Source organism: Brachycentrus maculatus, unplaced genomic scaffold (assembly GCF_059751285.1).
Source record: "Brachycentrus maculatus isolate JH-2025_06_01 unplaced genomic scaffold, ASM5975128v1 h1tg000779l, whole genome shotgun sequence".
NCBI classification, from domain to species: domain Eukaryota; kingdom Metazoa; phylum Arthropoda; class Insecta; order Trichoptera; family Brachycentridae; genus Brachycentrus; species Brachycentrus maculatus.
Genome location: NW_028281507.1, coordinates 89,188 through 112,500, shown reverse-complemented (window position 1 = coordinate 112,500; position 23,313 = coordinate 89,188). Strand labels below are relative to the sequence as shown.

At 29.2% G+C, this 23,313-nt stretch overlaps 1 protein-coding gene across 2 annotated transcripts in view; it reads left to right on the top strand.

The window, feature by feature from the left end:
* Positions 1 to 23,313, top strand: part of LOC148300236 (tyrosine kinase receptor Cad96Ca-like) — a 108,153-nt gene that overhangs the window by 1,680 nt on the left and 83,160 nt on the right. The gene's annotated exons all lie outside the window — the stretch shown is intronic.

Genomic DNA, 23,313 nt, shown 5'->3' with positions numbered 1-23,313 from the left:
ATATATATATATATAAATATATATATACATATATATATATATATATATATATATATATATATATATATATATATATATATATATATATATATATATATATATATATATATATATATATATATATATATATATATATATATATATATATATATATATATATATATATATATATATATATATTTTATAAACATTTATACGAGTATGTATGTCTAACTCGGGTTTCAAAGTAACGTGGTTGTAACAATTAATCTAAGTATATTTAAATGCACTACTGGAGCCAACATTAATGCATCTAAATGAAACATGAAATTGAAAAAATAATGATTAAACAGAGTAAACCTTTTAATGCGATACCTCGAAACGAATGTAGAAGAAAAAAAGATGCAAGACAGAATTGAAAATGAAGATATTGGAACGGAATATATGACGCATCAGTTGATTAAAAAGATGAAGAATAGTTTTTGAGATGGTTTGTAGATGTAGAGTAAATGGATGACAAGGGAATGACTGAGGTAGTAAATTTGGAAAAGTGAATGGGAAAACAGAACGAGAATGAATAGAATAGACTTGACAAAAAAATCAATCAGAACTTAAAATCTGGCATGTGTTGATATATCGCTCACCCCTTTCAACAACGTCATATATCAAAAATCGTCAATTTTCGGTTATGCGTGTTTTTGGAATGCCCTGAAAATGTACTATATCCCAGCAAAAGTGGCATATTTGTAACTTAATATATACCCGCTACAGAGAAGAAAGTGTTGTTTTTGCATTTTGAAGAAAAGGTATTGTTTAATTTTTTTTAATAAACTTAATATTTTTGAAATTAAGAAAAAACCTTCAGGTTTTACCGAAAAAGATCTGTTGCACAGTAAAAAGTTTAATAAGTGGCTTGATATTTATTTTTAATACATTTGATTATATTCTTAAACTTTGATAACGATCTATAGAAAAATCAAGTTTCTTGATTTATGACGTTGTTGAAAGGAGTGTCAAGAGAGACGAGTGTGGCGTTCTATCTTTGTCATTTTATGATAACTATTTCTATTATATTTATTGTTTCGGCATTAACTTTGTGGTAAGACATGTTACAATGATTAAAGAAAACACTTGTTTTTTACCACTTGAGTTTTATTATAGACTACATGTTTCAAATGTTAAACTTCCATCATTCAGGTCTGTATAATAATAGTTATTATACAGACCTGAATGATGGAAGTTTAACTTCTGAAACATGTAGTCTATAATAAAACTCAAGTGGTAAAAAACAAGCGTTTTCTTTAATCATTATAACTATTTCTAGCTATTTCGATTACTTAAATCATTCCTGATACTGAATTTAATTCTTACTTTACCCGCGGATCTAATTATTCATACTTTTAATTATTTTTATTTCTCATTTAATATTTATTTAAAAAGATAACTGTAATGTACACAAATACAGGCTTAAATAATAAAACAATGACTTGTGTTGGGTGTATTGTTCATGACCTACAAAGAGTTCAGAATTATAATAATGTTGTTCGATAGATGATGTAAACGCAATAATTATTAAGATATTAATAATAGGTGTCTTAACAGAGACGATCCACCTTTTTTTTTTTAAGAAGAGAAGACATAAGCCTGAGTTACTCAGGGCTTATGACATGGAACTGGCTGGCTTTAGTGGTAACTTTATTTTCTTTATTTAGATATTATCAAATATCTTTATTGCATTTTTTTTAATTATGTGCAATAATCGGCAGAATGGTGTACGTCACGCAATTGTATAATATGACCACTTAAGCCAGCCGGGCCAAGTCGTGAGCCCTAGAATACTCAGATTTCTATCACGTATAATATTTTTTATGCGTTAATTAATAAAATAAAACCATTTAAATACATAATAAAAACAATTAATAATTATTATGTAAAATCATTATTTTCAATCACCGATCATTAATTGTTTTTTATAATGCAGTAAATTTTAATTTGTGATCTTTGAAATTATTAAAAATATAATTGCACATTTTAAATTAAGTAGCTTATAGAAATGATTTTCTTCACATGCTGATATAGCCTTATTTATGATTGCCATCTGAACACATACAGTGGGATATTTTTCAACGATAAATATTGATACAAGATTTTAACATACAATTAAACGGAGTTATGACGTGTAAATGACGCCACAAAACGAGTTTTTCATATTATCATTAATATTTATTTAGTAGTCTCGCGTAATTATTTAAAAAAAACTTTAAAAAAAAATTGTGCGTCTGCATGTATGTCCTTACAAAATTCGGTGTATTATTTAATAGACTTTTAACCTTTTCAAGCTCGAATTTATGAAAGTTGTTAATGTTTAACCTTGTAACGAAAATTCCATTTACAAAATATATTAAGCTTTTACAACATCTTGAGTGTGTCCAAATACTTGTTCACAAAATCTGGATTATCTCCAGGATTATCTAACGGGAGTTATTTCTATATTATTTATTAACATCTTATCAAAGATGAAGAACAATATGGAATAATTTCAAATTTTTGGAAGTTCTAAGAATTTGAGTAGTGTGGTTGTCAATAATGGGTAGAATTGGTGAATGTTACACGTGTGTAAAGTGATCACTTAAACCAGCCTATGACGGTCGTCAGCCCCTTAAATGCCCAAACTTCCACATTCTTCTTCATCTTTGATGAGATGTCAAAAAATAATATATTAATCTTATCCTCCCTCCCTGTATTAAATTTAAAAGTATCACTTTTCTCAGTGAATTCATGGTGTTCAGGATGCGTGTATGTTAGAGCTGTGGTTTATTTATTGGTGTTCCTCTAGATATCTTTCGAGGAAGATCCATGACAATAAATTTTGAAAAAACTATATGGTTTTTATTCTATAAAATAAAAACCATATAGTTTTTTCCACATGAATTTCATTTGACCAGCAACTGGGTTTCATCATGACCGGTAACCGACATCTTGAGACTGGCCTGACCAGTGTGATGATGTCGGCGACGATGAAACCCGGTTACTGGTCAAATAAAATTCATGTTGAAAAAACTACACAGTTGTTATTTTATTCTATGTTTCACAACATGTTCTGTTTCTTTGCGTTCTATGTACCCATACCATCTTTTTTTTTTTCCTCTACCTTACTATTAATATCTGTTACACCCAGGCTTCCACGATTGCGTGAACTCTTTATTTTGTCTCTAAGGGACACTCCAGCTGACCATCTAAGCATTCGCATTTCACCAGTTTCTAGTTGCCTAGAGTGGGTGTTATACATCGTCCAGCATTCGTATACATACAGGAGTGCGGTTCTGATACATTTTTGGTAAAATTTTCTCTTTAATTAGCTGGTTCTTTATTTTGTCTCTAAACCAGGCCTGGCCAACCCAAATTGCACCCCGGACCGCCTCGTGACCTAAATTTTTCTTAAGGGCCGCATACAGACAGTGATAATTAAAAAAAAATACAACGATTTCATATTTATTGATTTAAAAAAAAATATTATAAATAATTTGAATGCAGAAGTATTCATAAAGTACAATCAGGGTAATTTTGAAAAGCAAACATTACGACGACAAGATATGAGAAGAAAACACGCATTGACCAACAAATATTGTATTTGTATAGTAATAAACATTTTTATCAATTTTAACAGTCAAAAGAATTAATTAGGACACATAATAAAAAAATATTACCAATTTTATTTCATATAAAACTAATTTATCAATGGCCACTCAGTGCGATATTTGAGTTTCTTTTCAACAGAATATATGCATTTCACGTAATAACAGAAACATGATTCGCTTGAATAACTGACATATGATTTAAAATACATTCTGATGGATGTGAAATTAAAAAAAAAAAAAAATATTCAAAATAGACCGCGGGCCGCGGGTTGGCCACCCTTGCTCCTAAGTGGAAAAAATCAAGATTTTGTGAACACTTAGATTATAGTAAATGTAAAATTTTATAAATAAAATAAAAACGAAAACACAGTATGCATTTGTTAATATTATACATACATATGGTATACTAGTATATCTTCCGTCTACATCGGCAAACTGAGTCAATGTCCTGTTCATACTAACATCACAGTATGCACGCATATACGAACATATATACTTAAGAATCAAAACAGTTTTCTTTGCTTTGCAAACTAATAATTCCAGTGACGTCACGATTTCGAGCACGTGTGCAAACAAGGCACAGGTGCTGTAAAAGTTTTGCTTATGTTTGTATTTCAAAATAATCAATCTTAATGATGATTTGTACTATATACATACACACACACACATATATATACATATATATATATATATATATATATATATATATATATATATATATATATATATATATATATATATATATATATATAAATATAAATATATATATATATATATATATATATATATATATATATATATATATATATATATATATATATATATATATATATATATATATATATATATATACATATATATATATATATATATATATATATATATATATATATATATATATATATATATATATATATATATGTATATATATATATATATATATATATATATATATATATATATATATATATATATATATATACATATATATATATATATATATATATATATATATATATATATATATATATATATATATATATATATACATATATATATATATATATATATATATATATATATATATATATATATATATATATATATATATATATATATATATATATATATATATATATACAGTCATTTTCTTCTTTATTTTCTGCTTGGTGTAAGCCTTGTGGTATTTTCTAAAGGAGGGATTGATTAAAGGAGGGATATATATATATATATATATACATATATATATATATATATATATATATATACATATATATATATAAATATATATATATATATATAAATATATTTATATATATATAATATATATATATATATATATATATATATATATATATATATATATATATATATATATATATATATATATATATATATATATATATAGTCATTTTCTTCTTCATTTTCTGCTTGGTGTAAGCCTTGTGGTATTTTCTAAAGGAGGGATTGCCTTCTGCGATGTCGATTCCCAGCTGTCAATCCATATGTGCAATGTGGGGGAGTCTGGATGGTTCCTTTCTCCTCACATGCGCATATCATTATCTCTTTTGTTGCCTTCCCCAACACGTATTATTTGGGAATCATATTTTCAGAGAGTAACGATGATATCAATTCAATAATGGTCAGAAATCGAAAAAGGTAAATGAAATCATTTTCACAAAAAAAAAACACCCATAAATCTGACATCTCTCAAATGTAAGAAAGCATAATGAACATACAACAAAAAAGAGCATTATAATTTTCTTTTTATAAGTTGAAAACTTTGCTATCGATACGAATGACGAGAAATAACTAAAAGAAAGGATACAGAATGTAAAGGATTCGACTTATTTCCTGTTTTTATAAACTTTTCTTTACTTATTTTATCTAAAGTTTAAAAACAGATCAAATAATTTGCCAAACCAAAGTATATTTTTTTTTTGCTTTCTCAACAATTTTTCTTGTGATAATCGAAAATTAATCAATCGCTATTGTAAAATAGAAAAAAGAATTTTAATAATCTCTCTAAACTATGTTTTCAATTGATGAAATATGTTGAATCGTCCCAATACATCGACGTAAATTTATGTTATTTGATGAAAATTATATGGAAACAATCAACGTTGGCAGCAGTTGCTAAATACATATTTTAATGTAATGAATGCTGCCAAAGGCTCATTAAATTATTAAATAAAAAATGTGGCCTTGTCGATACAAGTAATTTTGTGTATGTATGATCCTCTGATGTAGATACATATTACAATACATCCTGAAGGTGGCTAATGACATCCGCCAATACTCAGTTCTTCAAATAGCAAACGGAGGCATGTCTAATCTTACTCGCTTCATCGCAAAATAAAACAATTATGTTTGAATCTATGGCAATTTGACATCAATTCCAGTACTCGGCTGTTCAAATACACTGTATAAAACCAATAAGAGACCACTGAAATTGCCAAATAATGAAAGATATAATCGTTTTTGTGAAGCGTTGTGTAAGAGGGATAACCTTGACCTCAGACGTATTTGTAACGCGCGTTAAACCTCGATGAGACAAATATACAATTTTTTGACATCTCATCAAAGATGAAGAAGAATATACAAGTCTGTCCATTTACGGGCTTGACGACCGTCATAGGCTGTGTAAAGTTATCATAATCACTGATGATAACTTTACACACGTGTAACATTCACCAATTCTACTCACTATTGACAACCACACTACTCAAATTCATGGTAAGTTCTATTTACATTTATATGAATCAATTTCGAAACGTTGTTCTTGAATCACTAGAAATTCACGAGAGACATGTATTGGTGAGATGAAATAAATTTTAGCCCTTTAAATGCCCAGACTTCCATATTCTTCTTCATCTTTGATGAGATGTCAAAAAATAATATGAAAAATAACTCCTATAATTGGAGATAATCCAGATTTGTGAACCAGCATTAGGACACACTCAAAATGTTGTAGATATCAATTTCTACTTGAAAGATAATTTATAACGATAACCTAATAACGGAAAGCATTTATTTTATACCGAAAATATTATCCCGAAAGATTTATTAAATTGAGTTAACGTTACGTCAGTGTTAATTTAATCTGCAATACATTCCTGGAAGTGCTCAACACCTTTAGGTCAAGGAATGTTCTCTTGAAACTATATATTTACTGTGTAAACTGTAACCATTCACTGCTCAGTTCAATTACATGCTTTCGGTTGCAATCCCAGGCGCTGGATAGCATCCAAATTCCCGATAAAGCTCAGAGGATCAGTAATCAATTTTCATTGAATAACACGAACTTACTATATTATTGAGTTAAAGCTTGGCGTTAAGAAATAAATCAAATTATTACTAACTAACTAACTATCACCCCCTTTTACCCAAAAGGGTAGACAGAGAGAATATAACGCCATATTTATTTATATTTGCAAACAATCTTTGCCTTTTCCACATTCATGCGTCTTCTGATACATACCCGATGATTATTTCAACTTCTGACCAGACCACGCCCGAGTATTTGAAATACCTGATCATATAAATCTTCCAAGTTTTCCTCGCTTTTCTTCTGATTCAATTTCCAACCATATTTGGTTTAGTTTAACTCTCTTCCTTTTTCTCTTATTTGTTTTGCATGCCCAAATCATTTCAACACACTTTTTTCTTATCAATAGTGCTTATCTTAGACTAACATTGTTTCCTTATATCACCATTCGAAAATTTACGAGAAACATGCATTGTTTTATCGCAGATTTGCCTGAGAAATTGCTTTTTTACTGCATTTAGTGTACCTTCATCCTTTTTTTTACCAACTACACGCTTTACTTCTAAATTATAAAAAATAAGGTTTTAAACTACTGATATATTTTTTACACATATGTTTTATTTGACCAGTAACCAGATAACATCGTTACCGACATCAGACTAGTCTGATGAAGTATCACTAGACTGAAGTATCGGTAACGACGAAACCCAGTCACTGATCAATCAAAATATACTCGTTTGTGGAAAAAACTATGTAACGTAGTTGTAATTTTATTAAAATAAGAAAAAATATATGTAATTTTATTTCTTATCTGATGTTTTTCTCGTGTATTTCTTTTACATATGCTACTTATGCCAATTTATTATACCTGTTTATTGTTTTTATATTACGCCATGTATTAGTTTTCGTTATTTTTTATAAATCTTTTTTGTAACTTTATTATTTGTGTTCCGGTCTTGTTAACCTAATTCCCATGTCCCAAAATGAGAAGTAGGATTTACTTATCGGGATTACTTATGGTTATTTTTGTAAATGTACTTAATATTTTTCAAATGGAGAAAAAACCTTCAGGGTTTACCTAAAAAGATCTGTTGCACACATAAAAGTTCAAGAAGTGACTTGATATTTATTTTTAATATATTGTATTGTATTTTAAACTTTAAAAACTTTCTCCTGAAAAATCAAGTTTTTTTTTATTTATGACGTTCTTGAAAGGAGTGAGTGATATGACTTATGTATTTAATATGTTTTTGAAAATAAATAAAGAAAAGTTGTTTTTTATTCAGTTGACATTAAATCGATCATTACGAATTACGGGGAGAGAAAACAAGTCGATTTTAACAACAACAACAACTAAAAAGGGGACCATATGCCTTCTTTCCTTCAATAATATTATTAAATGCGTATCAATCTTCATCAAAACATGAAAGCATATGTCGCTTGGTGTTTTTTTGATTAATTACAAATGATGTCGAATGTTTTCAATTTTACGAAGTAATATGATGGGTCGGTACTAGACACGAGAAGAAAATTTTTATAAATATATCCCAATTATTTATTTTTTGTTTCTCGATAAATCATAATTATTAACACATGAGAACTAGGTTTATAATTTTTTGCTGTAATTATTCCTTTGTGAATTCATTTTAATAACACACGAGTATGTGTCTACCTCTGTAACATAGTAAAGTGGTTGGAGATTTTCTCTACCTTACCGGAGGTCTCTGGTTCGATTTCCTGGGGAATCACATTAAACACCGGCGATATTTCACTCTTATATTTGTTTTAAAGTGTCCTGGACTGACACTTGAGGTGCAGTACTAATCACCGTGCCTGAATAAAATTAATAATTAAGATAATAGTGCTCCAATATCATGAACTATCTTAATCATTACCTGCTGATATGGTTTGAAGAAGGTTAAAATAAGTATCTTATTTATACAATATAGTTTACATGGGTAAATGTACCAAGGTTAGTTTAGAAAAAAGATATTACACAAATGATTTAAACGTTTCATTGCTGATAGAAGATTTTAAGTCTGGATTGAAAAAAAAACATAATTTTATTCATACATTCATATATATATATATATATAAATATATATATATATATATATATATATATATATATATATATATATATATATATATATATATATATATATATATATATATATATATATATATATATATATATATATATATATATATATATATATATATATATATATATATATATATATATATATTATATATATATATATATATATATATATATACATATATACATATATACATATATATATATATATATATATATATATATATATATATATATATATATATATATATATATATATATATATATATATATATATATATATATATATTATATATATATATATATATATATATATATATATATATATATATATATATATATATATATATATATATATATATATATATATATATATATATATATATATATATATATATATATATATATATATATATATATATATATATATATATATATATATATATATATATATATATATATTAATATATATATATATTTATATAAATATATATATATATATATATATATATATATATATATATATATATATATATATATATATATATATATATATATATATATATATATATATATATATATATATATATATATATATATATATATATATATATATATATATATATATATATATATATATATATATATATATATATATATAATATATACACATTTATACATTACAAAATATTTACGAATCATATGGGTTTACAAACATATATGAGTGTGTGTATTTTAATGATGTTATAATATTATCTAGTAAAAAATGTGTTTGAAAACTTAGTAAAATAACAAAAATAATTCATCTTACTGAAGTTTGTAAATTTTATTTATAAAAAAAAATAAAAAAGGATAAAAAGGGCAAATGAATCACAAGTAAGTATCGAGCTGATCAACAACAGCAACAGCATCTGTGACGTCATCTAAAGGCGGATTACGTTTGATCGACGGAGAAACAATAGCCGACTGAACGAGGGAAACATTTTTTGCGTTCATTCGTAAGCTTCGTGAATAATAGTTACGGTTAGATACGATAATTACACTTGATGAGATGGCTCAAAGAATGAACTGTATACAACATTCAATTTGTTAACGCTCATGAAAAAATTAACTTTATTACCCATGAACGGCTCACACATTTAAATATTTTGTGATGAATATGCAATAAAAATGCGAAAATTACACAAATTTGAAAATACCATCGAAATATATATATTTTTTTTATCAAAACATGAAAATGGTACAGTGGAGCAACTTATAATGAGCATAATTCGTTCCAGCATCTTACTCGTAGGCAAAATATTTTTTCCAGTAGATATTAATGTTAAATTCCATATAGCGGACCATGTCGATAAAATACTTAATTAAAAAAAAAAAAAACGTTTATTCAAATAAAATTACCTATTTATTGCTAAGGAGTATAACAATTTGGAATACAATTTAGATTTGGAAAAAAAACGGAAATAAGAGTCCCGGCGCAGAAGTCCTGGCTCATAAGTAAATGTCGTGAAAAAGAGACTTGCCCGTTCTCTGTAACGCGTTATACGAAATTTCGCTCGTCAAGGCGGCAATTTTTTCAGATTTTTTTGTTCGTTATACGAATCACTCGTTATGAGAGGTTCTACTGTATTTACGTCATCGAATTAATGTAATGTATGTGAATTGTATTTTTCTCTGAATTTGAATATGATTATCTTCGCTGTCATTCGACCATATTAAAAATGCAACGCTTTTTGCGAATAAATTCATTCTCAGCTCCAGTCTTCTCCAATTACCATGTCATTCACATCTTTTGTACACATACCTACAAGACTATCTGTATTCATCGATCTCCTTTTTTGTGCGATGTTTCTTTTTTTTCATACCCCTGGGGGCTTCTAAAAGCAGATGTTACAAAATTGAAATGGGCTTCACATCTTGTTTGCGCGAATAAATACTACTTTGATTTTTCTAATGTCAAAACAAACCGCTTATGCGTCTAATCGGATAAATTTAATCACCTTGAGGCACATTTTTGGTTAAATGGCCATATCAATATGCAGAGTTGCAGAATTTAGAGTGGAGAAAACCAAGAGGCCGAAAACCCAGAAGAAGTATGTTTCATATTGTTTATTGAGATTTCAACAAAGATGAAGAAACAAAGAAATATGGAAGTCTTTGCATTTACGGGATCACTTTAGTGATCACTTTATACGTGTAACATTCACCAATTCTTCCCATGATTGACAACCACACTACTCAAATTCTTGGTTCAAAGTTCTATATACGATACAATTCCGAAACATTGTTCTTGAATCACTAGAACTTCACTAGCGACATCTGTTGGTGAGATAAAAAGAACATTTTTATTGATCAGAAACTCTTTGATAGTAGACAGAAACTCATATCCTAAATTATAATCACATATCGCGCACTCCTTTCAAGAACGTCATAAATAAAAAAAAAACTTGATTATTCAGGAGAACGTTTTTAAAGTTTAAAAATATAGTACAATGTATTAAAAATCAACATCAACCAATTATTGAACTTTTTACTGCGCAACTGATCTTTTTAGGTAAAACCTGAGAGTTTTTTCTCCATTTGAAAAATATTTAGTATATAAAAAAAACCCCATTTCCTTTTCTTCAAAATGTAAAAACAACACTTTCTGCCCTGTAGCGGGTAAATATTAAGTTTAAATATGCCTCTTTTGCTGGGATTTGGTACATTTTCTAGGTATTCCAAAAACATGCAAAACTGAAAATTGACGATTTTTGATTTATGACATTCTTGAAAGGAGTAAGCGATATATGAGAAACGCTAGAAAATATAATTTTCATTTTCATTTATTTATCTTATAATTTGACCAGTTAATTTATTTACAACATTTTGAGTTTGTCCAAATACTACAGTACCTATGTTGCCTTTTTTATGAGGGGAACATGAAATAATGAGTATTAAAATTCAAAGCAATATCGAAGGCAAAAGTAACAAGCATTTCCTAGTTTTAAATTTTAAGAGTGGGTAAAGTATAGGTAGCTCTAATTCATCATTTAGAGCCATTGCAGACAATGTAAAATTTACTTCGAGTATTACTAACTTTTAGAACGAATCAGCACAATATTGATGAGGACTAATACTTTGTCAGATAGTCTGTATCTATTACGTTATCTATATCTATAAATCTATATCTATATCATCCGCCTCCGTAGTGTAATGGTCAGCATGCTCGCCTACCGTTCTGGAGGTCCCAGGTTCGATTCCCAGGGGGGTTTAATAAATAAAAGTGATTTTTTCACTCTAATGTTTATTCAATATTACACTGGGCTAGTACCTGAAGTTGAGGGCTGATCACCTTTCCTTCATGTGTTATCGATCGAGATAACACTGCGTTTATATGAAGCAGTGCCCTATACACCAAAAATCAATGTTCGTTTTTACGTTTGTCTTTTATGTGATCCTATACCACTCATCCTATAGCAGTGAAAATTTGCAAACTTCACTTTTAAAACTCAAAGAAGATAAATGTGTAGGTATATACTTGAAAATTTAAAATCTCTTCCATTACGTATTCTTAAAGCGACATTTTAAATAGATATTTTTCAATGTAAGGTATGCGCAATTTTAATTTGTACTGTCATATAAAAGTCAAAGAAGAAATTAAAAAAAATAGAAGCAGTGTTGTAAAAGTACCTACCTTTAATAAAGTACCTACCTATTATAAGGTACGCAATGAAGTAAATTAGTTTTTTACGGAATATTAAGTATTATATTATATCGAGTTGTTTATATATAATATATTTATATTATAATTAAATCTTTTTTTTAAAAAGCCCTTTCCAAGCACAAGAGCTCAATCTCTTTTTAAGAGAGGCTCAACGCAACTAAAATTAAAAGATTGAATTCAATAGACATGTAAAGAAATTGTTTTAAAACTGCATAAAAATGTAATAAAATAAATTAAAAAAGTAAAAATAAAAATTGGGAAAGAATAAATACGTTAATGATAGTTTGTTAAAAATATAAACAGCTATGGCAGCGTCATCTCTTTAACGTAACCGCAAAATAAAAAAAGGTGTGAACAATAAATATGGCAAAAAACGTACTTATTAACATCTGCTGTCACTTTCAAAGATTTTTTTTATAATTAAATTGTTCCTATTAGAAACGTGTGCTTCCAATATTTTTATTAATTTTACTTGACTTTGCCATGGTAATACTTGGCCAAGTACAGCTAGTTTGGTATAAAATATTAAAAATGGCAACAAGGCAAACACAGCAGTCACAACATAAAAAAACCAAAATATGATGCAAATTATCATGGTTGAATGTGAGTTGTACCTATTCGCATTTATTTAATAGGTATATCATTGGGTAATTACGGTCATGACGGTTCTTTTGACCGAATCATGTACTAAATGATAGTTTAATAACGGTATCATCATTTCAGAATGACACAACCCATATAAGCAGCCATTTATTGCGTCATTATTAATTTGTCAAAAGATTTAAAAATAAGTATGGGAAAAACTACTCTTCTGCCTTTTTTATTGTGTGTTTATATTCAATTCGGCATAAAAGGAATTTAAAGAAAGAAAACAAAATATAGCCTTGAATGGATGTATTTTTTTCGTTGAAATCAAATTATTAAATTAAGTAAAACACAAGAGGGTATGTCATAAAAATGGATGATAAAAATATTAGCGTAGCTGGTAAAAAATAACCGGTCAAATTATATGGTCCATAAATTGAAAATCATATTTTTAGGAGTTTCCCAGTGTGCGAAAATAATCTGAATTTTGATCGTTCGTACAAATATAAAGATCTCTACTAAATAAAAGTTTTCTTAATTCAATATAGATGGCTGTCGTGAACTGATATATACTGTGTCATGAGATTGATCATATATTTAGGAGTTTTGATAAATTTGAGAATTGTAATTGTCAATCATGAGTAGTATGGTGAACGTATGTAAGATGATCACTAAACTAGCACATGTTAGGTCATAATCCCTGTAAATACTCAGACTTCCATAATTACCTTCACCTATGTTGAGATGTAAAAATAATGTAATAATAAGCTTCTTTGTTTTTATGCGACATTTTGTGAATACACTTTTTTAACATGACCCATGTTCTGAAAGTAGGATTGATCAGATTTATATTATTTTTTGACATCTCAACAAATATGAAGAAGGATATGGAAGTCTGGGCATTTACGAGGCTTACGACCATCACAGGCTGGTTTAAGGGATCTCTTTACACTCGTGTACCATAAGTACATGAATGACTAGAATTTGACGAGAGACATCTATTAGTGAGATGGAATAAATTTTAGCCCCGTAGATGCCTAGGCTTCTATATTCTTGTTCATTCTTCTTGATGTTGAGGTGTCAAAAAATAATATGAAAAATTACTCCTGTAATTGGATATAATCCAGATTTGTGAATAATTTTGATGATCTGATTTATATCTACTAGTGGTAATGGCGTAATCAGTTTGGAAACCTTAGTAGTAAAAAAATATTTTTATTTTCACAACACGTGGAGGGAGCTAGTATGGCGTCTTAGAGATGGAGGCTGGTGGCGGCAGATTTGATGGATTACCTAAATATCCGAGAGAGAAAAGCTTGTTGCCACAGTTAGAAAAATATATTTTTTAATATATTGGAGGCAACTATTAAAAACAAAATTTCTGAATCCGGATATACTGAGAAGAAAAAACACCCATCGGAAAAACATAGGAAAAATATACGAAAGTATTTTTCTATTTTGAAGTGAGAAGTAAGCGACACGCGTTCGTTGAACCAAAAAATAACTTGGGTGAGTTGCAGATTGGATACTTATAAATTGGATTTGATTAGCCTTCGGCGCTATTTTGCAAGGATCACAAGGATATGATATATATACAGGGGCGCACGTATCGTTCTGGAGCTATACAGTCAAACAAAAATGTCTTTCATTACCTCTGTAGGTACTTGTACAGAGTGATCCAATTTTGTTTTAATAACAAAATTGAATGATTATTTTTGCGCCACCTTAAACTTGTTTGTATACTGCGGCTGTCTAGTTCATAAATGTCAAATATGATTGACGTACGACCACATTTGCAAAAATTATAACATCTTTCGATAGTGTGATTAATTGTGTGCCATCCTGTATATAAAATTTCTAGATATTTTAAAAGATTTGTGTTCAAACGTTCTTGGTTATTAATAAGATCGGCGCTTTGGGTCTAATTTTTAATGTTCGTCGGATCAAGGAATAGAAAGTTTTTGATAGAGTTCAAGAAGAGGGGCATTATCGATTTATGCGAAAGGAAAAAAAAACTTTTACAATTTCTTGTATAAGTGTATATTTAATATTACCCTGGACTGGTACCTGAAGCGAAGGGCTGATCACCTTTCCTTCATGTGTAAACGATCAAGATAACACTGCGTTTATATGAAGCAAGCTCTATGCACCATTTGGTGCGGATAAGGGTTTTTATTTATTATTTTTATATTTTACTAAATTGTTTACTTACGCGCATACTTAAATTTATTTTATTTGTTCGGGAATCGTAAAGCTTTACATTTAAAAAAGTATATAATAAACAATAGTTACATTAACAATAATAAACATTACATTACATTAACAAAAACAGTTACTTTAATAAAAATAAAGCCAATTAAACAATTCCACATTTATGTTATAATAACTATGAAAACATTAAGAGATAAAAAAATGAGTGGGAGTGTGTGTGTGTGAGGAAGGGAGTAAAAGGGTAAGGGTATAAAAAAAAGAATTTGCAGGAAGGAAAAGGAAAGGAGAGGAATTAATGAGAGTGGTTAAAGGTTTTGTTTTCTACGTAAGAAGATTAAAAATAAGAATTTAAATGACTTGAATTTGAAGAAAAAATTATCACGAATAATTGAAAAAAATATAAACTTGTTTATAAAAACTTAAGTTTTATTCACATCTACGATTTTTTATATGCTAAAATCATAACCATTCAACTATAATAAATCCCTTACAGCACCCCAATGGTGCATAGGGCACTGCTTCATATAAACGCAGTGTTAACTCGATCGATTACACATGAAGGAAAGGTGATCAGCCCTCCACTTCAGATACGAGTCCAGTGTAATATTGAATAAATATTAGAGTGAAAAAATCACTTATATTTATTAAACCCCCTGGGAATCGAGCCCAGGACCTCCAGAACGGTAGCCGAGCATGCTGACCATTACACTACGGAGGCGGACTATGCATAATATTTATGAAGTTATTTTGATGGTGATTAGCACTTATTATAACGAGAAATACAGTGTGAAACTTGTAACAACTAACTAACCTAACCTAACCTATCCCCCTCCGTGGTGTTATGGTTAGCGTGTTTCGCTACCATGCTGGAGGTCCCGTGTTTCGTTCCCGAAGGGGGGTGAAAAAAAAATAGTGATTTTGTTCTGGAATGGTCCCTGAAGCGCAGGAGCGATCACCCTGCCTTGTGCTGTTAAGGGTTAGAAGAAGATATTAAATAAATTAAATGATTAATGATAAGGAGAATAACCTCACCTAACCATTTGTCCGCCTCCGTAGTGTAATGGTCAGCATGCTCGGCTACCGTTCTGGAGGATCCGGGTAAAATAAATATGAGTGATTTTTTCACTGTAATATTTATTCAATATTACCCTGGACTGGTACCTGAAGCGGAGGGCTGATCACCTTTCCTTCATGTGTAAACGATCAAAATAACACTGCGTTTATATGACGCAGTGCCCTATGCACCATTGGGGTGCGGATAAAGGTTTTATTTATTTATTATTTAACCATTTATCTGATCAAAATAGCTTCTTAAATATTATCTGAGTAAAATATATTAAACAAAGCAATTTTGAAACGATTCGCACTTATTCTTAGGATGAATACGATATGAAACCTGTAACAACTATTAAAACATTTAACAACATTCACAAACTTATCGCGTCACTATTCGGCAGTGTGGGTGTGCAAAATTTCCGTTGTGACGTCACACAGACTGGAATTGTATTTTGCCATTTTCGTAATGGCGTCGCTTGTGTCAACGCATAATGTAAAAAGTGAAACGCGAGGCTCAACGACCAAATGCTGAATTAATAACTTCATATTCATAAGACTGGAATGCAAGTCGGCAATAAAACGGGCGTAGTATGTTCCATTCTGGCCGTATGTAACTTACGCGATTGGCGACAGTTTGTCGGATAGTAAAATAATCAAAGTTTACGATAAACATCAAATTGTCGTAAAGACAACATAATTGGTAGACGTTCGGAAATATTAAGGTAGGTATAGACACATCGCTCACTCCTTTCAACAACGTCATATCATAAAATATCAAAAACTTGAGTTTTCAGGAGATCGTTTTTAAAGATTAAGGATATGATATAATGTATTAAAAATAAATATCAAGCCACTTTTTGAACTTTTAACTGTGCAACAGATCTTTTAAGGTAAAAACAGAATGTTTTTTCTGCATTTGAAAAATATGTATTGAGTATTTAAAAAAAAATGAAGCAATACCCTTTCTTCAAAATGCAAAAACAACACTTTCTGCTCTATAGCGGGTAAATATTAAGTTTAAAATATGCCGCTTTTGCTGGGATATAGTACATTTTCAGTGCATTCCGGAAACATGCACAACTGAAAATTGACGTTTTTTGATATATGACGTTGTTGAAAGAAGTGAGCGACATATACGAGTATTTGATTGAATAGCAATGTTGCCAGCCCGTATGAGGTGAAAATCAGTAATAGCAAAAAACTGTAATTGGTGGAATTTTTTCACCGTCCTTAAAATATTTTTTTAAATTTATGGTATGCAACTGATTTTCACAATAAGAACGTGAAAGTTTATCAAGACTTTGTAGATTTTTATATTTCTAATCAAACAAGATTTTGTAGATTTTTATATTTCTAATCAAACAAGATTTTGTAGATTTTTATATTTCTAATCAAACAAGATTTTGTAGATTTTTGTATTTCTAATAAACCTCATCCGCACCCTATAGTGCATAGGGCATTGCAAACTATAAAGGCAGTATTATCTTGATCGTTAACACAAGAAGGATAGGTGATCAGCCCTCTGTTTCTGGTACCAGTTCAGGGTAATATTGAATAAATATTACAGTGAAAAACATACTTTTATTTATTTGACCCCCCTCTCCTTGGAATCGAACCCAGGACCTCCGGTACTGTAGCCGAGCGTGCTGACCATTACATTACGGAGGCGTATATATATGTATATTTATCGGTATCAACGAAGACCAGTTACTGGTCAAATAAAATATAAGTGAAAAAAAACTATGTAATGGATGGATAACCATAATGATGGTTGTGATAGACATATAAAATGCAGTTCCACCTATAAATGTCAGTAAAAAACTTTTTAAGAAAAAACTTCATTTGAATTATGTATTTCTTCAATTTCGCCTTATAAAATTATATAACCAATAACTGCAGCAAAAACATGATTCCGAAAGTTTGAATAAATTCTGGAAGTGAAATGGTTATTTCTTGAAATCATTGTAAAAAGAAAGTAGCTGTAATATTGTGTTCAGCGGTATCGCCCGATCGTGGACCGATGGTAATTACGATAACCTCACGAGAAGATACTTATAAAATCGTTATTACAAGCGCTGTTATTAAATAAATCGTCCATTCAGATAATGCTCCAAAAACGATCATGGCGCGTTTGTGAAAGCGAAGCGATTCAAGAAGAGAACTGTGCTAAGACGTGATTCGCTGACCGCCACAAGGTCACCTACTTTGCACTGTTTTCATTGGTCGACGGCTAGAGAAAATGCCCATTGGCGGGAATCAAAGTTCGTTAACAATATCGCTTATGGCGGGAAATTTCGAAATAAAAGAGCAAACTCATGTTTTCTTTTTCAGTTACCTTGCTTGACATTAGTTTTAAACGGTTTTTACCGCTTTTTATCAACAAAGCACTGTTTTTCCCAACAATATTAAGAAGACAAATACTTTGTCTACTTATGGGATAAATAAAGTGTTTTTAGTGAGATATTTGTCGGTTTTATTACAATGTTTGATTCAACTTTGATACAGTAAAACCTGACGAGTCGTCGGTTGCCTACGATAAGGAAGTAAGCGACACTATGAACGTAGGGAAATTAAAAAGTTTTTTCAGTGACACAGGGTAACATTACTTTTAGTTTCTACTTTAGGGAGGTCTCTTAGTTAATATATTAATTTTCGTCAGTCCTTGTCGATAATTTTTTTAACAATATCGTTACCGACATTATAAGACTGGTGTTGGTACCGGCAAAACCCAGTCACTAGTCCAATAAAATAAAAGTAAAAAAAAAACTATGTAGTTGATGGTTTATCATATAAAATGCAGTTCCACCAAGAAATGTTATTAAAGAAAAAAACATGCAAAAAAGCCTTCGTGTAAATTATGTACTTCTTAATTTTTGCCTTTTAAATTTTTTGTATATGTATATTTACATATTTGTCCTTAAGTTAAAAATCCAGAGGGTGATTTTTTTTTGTTGAGAATAATTAAGATTACCCCGAAAATAAAATGTTAATTTGTCAATATTTTCAGTATATTTATTGCATTGAAACCAGATATAATTATTTGTAAGTAAAAATAAATATGAATTTTTATCCATATCTATAATTCAGGCATAACATTTTTCACAACAAAAAAAAATGTTAAGCTTAATGGATTTTTTGTCTGCGATAAATTTGAAGAACTCTATAATTCTATTCAAAATAACGAGAAAAATCATTTTCACATTTAAAAATTGTTGAATGTAAGAAAAATGTTATGTTTCATTTTAATTTGACCAATAAGAGAAATTTTAATTATCTCAAGCAATTTGCTAAGTAAATAATATTTATTAATTTTCGAGCGATTCTTAATATGTTCGCGAATTGCCAAATTAGATGTTTTACGAATAATACCATTATAAATTCGCTTCCTTAATGCTTGCGGTAACATGTCTCTATGATCCGCCTTCATAATTGTCGTATATGAATAATAATTACACACATTCAATTAAGACAAACACTGTAATTAAACGTTGTTAGTACTGTGTCATCTCCCGGTCTGTTATCATTGATACCATATTCTCACACTTCATCATATACCAAATTGTATCAATTGAAATAATCAGTGAAATTAGCATTTTGGCTTATGACAATAATTGAGTTTGTAGGGCTGCTTTCACCCGACATGTATACAAGACAGCCCTTAAGGCGACACCATCAAAGAATGATGAAACGAACCTCTTGTCATTCATGATAATTCACATTCGAAACAACTGTTGTTTCAAAATTACTACCATAGAATAAAACGTATTTTATTTATTGTTTCGGCATTCACTTTAGTAAGACATGTGACAATGATTAAGGAAACACTTGTTTTTATACCACTTGAGTTTGTTAATGACTGCTAGTTTCGGAAGCTAAACTAGTTACACATTAAAAAATATTTTTGAATTTTTTTCCTCCTTACTTTTAATAACTCTTTGTGTTTCAAAACCATACATCTACGAGTATTTTGAAAAAAATAATCAATACATAAACGGTGTTTTAGCCAGAAAATTCAATTTCTTCAAATGCTACCTGGGTTTAGAATTTTTTTCTTCGATTTATAGTTTATAGGGCCTTAATTATTCCTTCCCATTTTTTCCCTCTCTGTTGAGACATTTATAAAAAATCTTAATAAAGATCCTTTGTAAAATCTAGTATTTGTACATAATAATAATAATTGAAATACATTGAAAGTCTGTTCCATGTTTTTTTTACAAATAAGATTATGCGAATCGTGTATTTTCATTGAATTGATAATAAAAGAAAACATACCTTGTATTTCATAATACGAAAGCAAGTTTCATGTTATGGAGAATTGTTTTAATTCTCAAAGAAACTTTGTCTTTTCGCAGATTGTGCTTATATTGATCTTTTCATCTTCCGCGCTTTACCTAAATCGAGGCCTTTCAATTTTCAGAGAATTCCTGAAAGTGTTCTCTAAACTCTGTTACTTTATGTAAAACTGGTAGAAGGTGCTACATGAATTTAATAAGTTGTACATACGATGGATGAATTATATGTTAAGAGACATCTCGCACGCACATCTTGCGATTGATTTATATTTACAACATTTTGAGTGTGCCCAAATACTTGTTCACAAATCTGGATTATCTCCAATTAGAGGAGTTACTTCTCATATTTTTTGACATCTCATCAAAGATGAAGAAGAATAGATAATCCAGATTTGTCAACAAGTATTTGGAGATACTCAAAATGTAGTAAATAAATAAACTGCTCTAATTATAAGCTAAAATAATATAAATAAAAATGACATTTTCTTGCGTTTCTCATGTTTCCAGGATTCGGACCTCAAATACTAATAAAATAATTTCTGCTCAATAAAAAGCTTATTTTCATCTCACCGATAGATGTCACTAGTAAAATTCTAGTGATACAAGAAATTATTTGAAAATTGGTTAATATATATAAAACTTTTAAGAATTTGAGTAGTGTGGTTGTCAATAATGGGTAGAATTGGTGAACGTTACACGTGTGTAAAGTGATCACTTAAATCAGCGTATCACGGTCATCAGCCCCGTTATTGCCCAGAATATTCTTCTTCATCTTTGATAAGACGTCAAAAAATAATACGATTTATGTTTCGTAAAAAAATGTAATGTAATCTGTTTTCATCTGTTGTAACAGTAAAATTTAAAAAGCATGTATCAAAATATCTCGAAAATTGAATTTTTGAACTAAAGTAATACTTTAATTCATCATAACATGTTTTGATAAAAAAAATAATGGTTTGGAGTTTTCTTTATTTCTGAATAAATCGCACCAGAAAATTGGTTATTTTTACAAATTTTTGTATCATTTTTTTTTATCAATATATAGAACTTCTGGTGTGAGGACTGTTTACTGAATTTAGAAGGTATTATTTTCAACTAAGATTTCACAATATACAACGAAATAATGTAGGTAATTATTAGAGGCGTACGATGGCTAAACTATGAGTTCACAACAGCCTTCTATATTTAATTAAGGATTTTTTTAGTTGTAACCCTGGATTGACCCTGGATGAACCCCGGATTATTTTCACATACTAGGAAACACCATAAAACTATCAAAATGTAAAAACAACTCTACGTGGATTAAATCCAGCTTTGTAAACAAGTATTTAGACCCACTCAAAATGTTGTGAATTATTTTATACCGTTAAAAAACTGCGCGTCTGCGTCAGGCCTAAATTGTTTTCAAGAATTCTGCGTGCGTGCGATAAAAAGGTAAGTATTTCACGCCAAACCGGGTAGAGTAATTTAAATATCTATTAAGGGTAGCATAGTGCCTAGGTGTTTGACAGACATTTTCTGTGAAAATTTAGATTAAGTTTAAGTTGCCGAAAGGCATGTTTGTACATGTATGTATACACTTCTTCGTTCCTCGAGTGAAATAAAAAAATATTTGTGTGGACACACATACTTTTCCGAATAAGGATAAACTTATTTTGAACTATTAATCGCAACTTTTAGTGATTTTGACTATTTAACGTTTCCTAATTGAATCTAGTCTTTAGGCCAAGGTTGACCAACCCGCGGCCCGTAGTCATGTACGACAATTTTTTTTAATATCGGTTCCTTCAGAATGTATTTTAAATCATATTTTAGTTATTTAAACTAATGAAGTTTCTGTAATTACATTGATATCGGGTCCAAGAAAGCATATATTTTGGTGAAAAGAAACTCAAATCTCACACTGAGTGGCCATTGATAAATTGTTATTAAAAAAAAAAATGGTAATTTTGATTGATTCATATCCTAATATAAAAAAATATAATTAAAATTGATAATAATGTTTATTACTATACAGATACATTTTTTGATGAATCAATGTGTGTTTTCTTCTCATTGGACGAAGTAATGTTTTTTTTTCACAATTGTACCCTGATTGGATTTTCCGATTACATCTGCATCCAAAAATATTTATAATACTTACAAAAAAACAATAAGTATAAAATTATATGATTATTTAAAAAATATATATATATATTACTGTCTGTATGCGGCCCTTCGGAAAATTTTAGGTCGCGATGCGGCCCGGGGTGCAATTTGGATACGCCAAGCCTGCTTAGGCAAAGGTCTTGTACCTGTTTATAAAATCAAAGAATATTTTTGTTAACAATGCGGCGAAAACATGATAAGTGCAAGTTGTTCAAGAAATAGAGACAGTAAGTAAGTGTATCCGACCTCACATTCCCTTAAAATAGTGAAACACAACTAAAGTTTGTATTGAAAAATAAAAGGACGATCGATTTTTTTACGTCGAACAT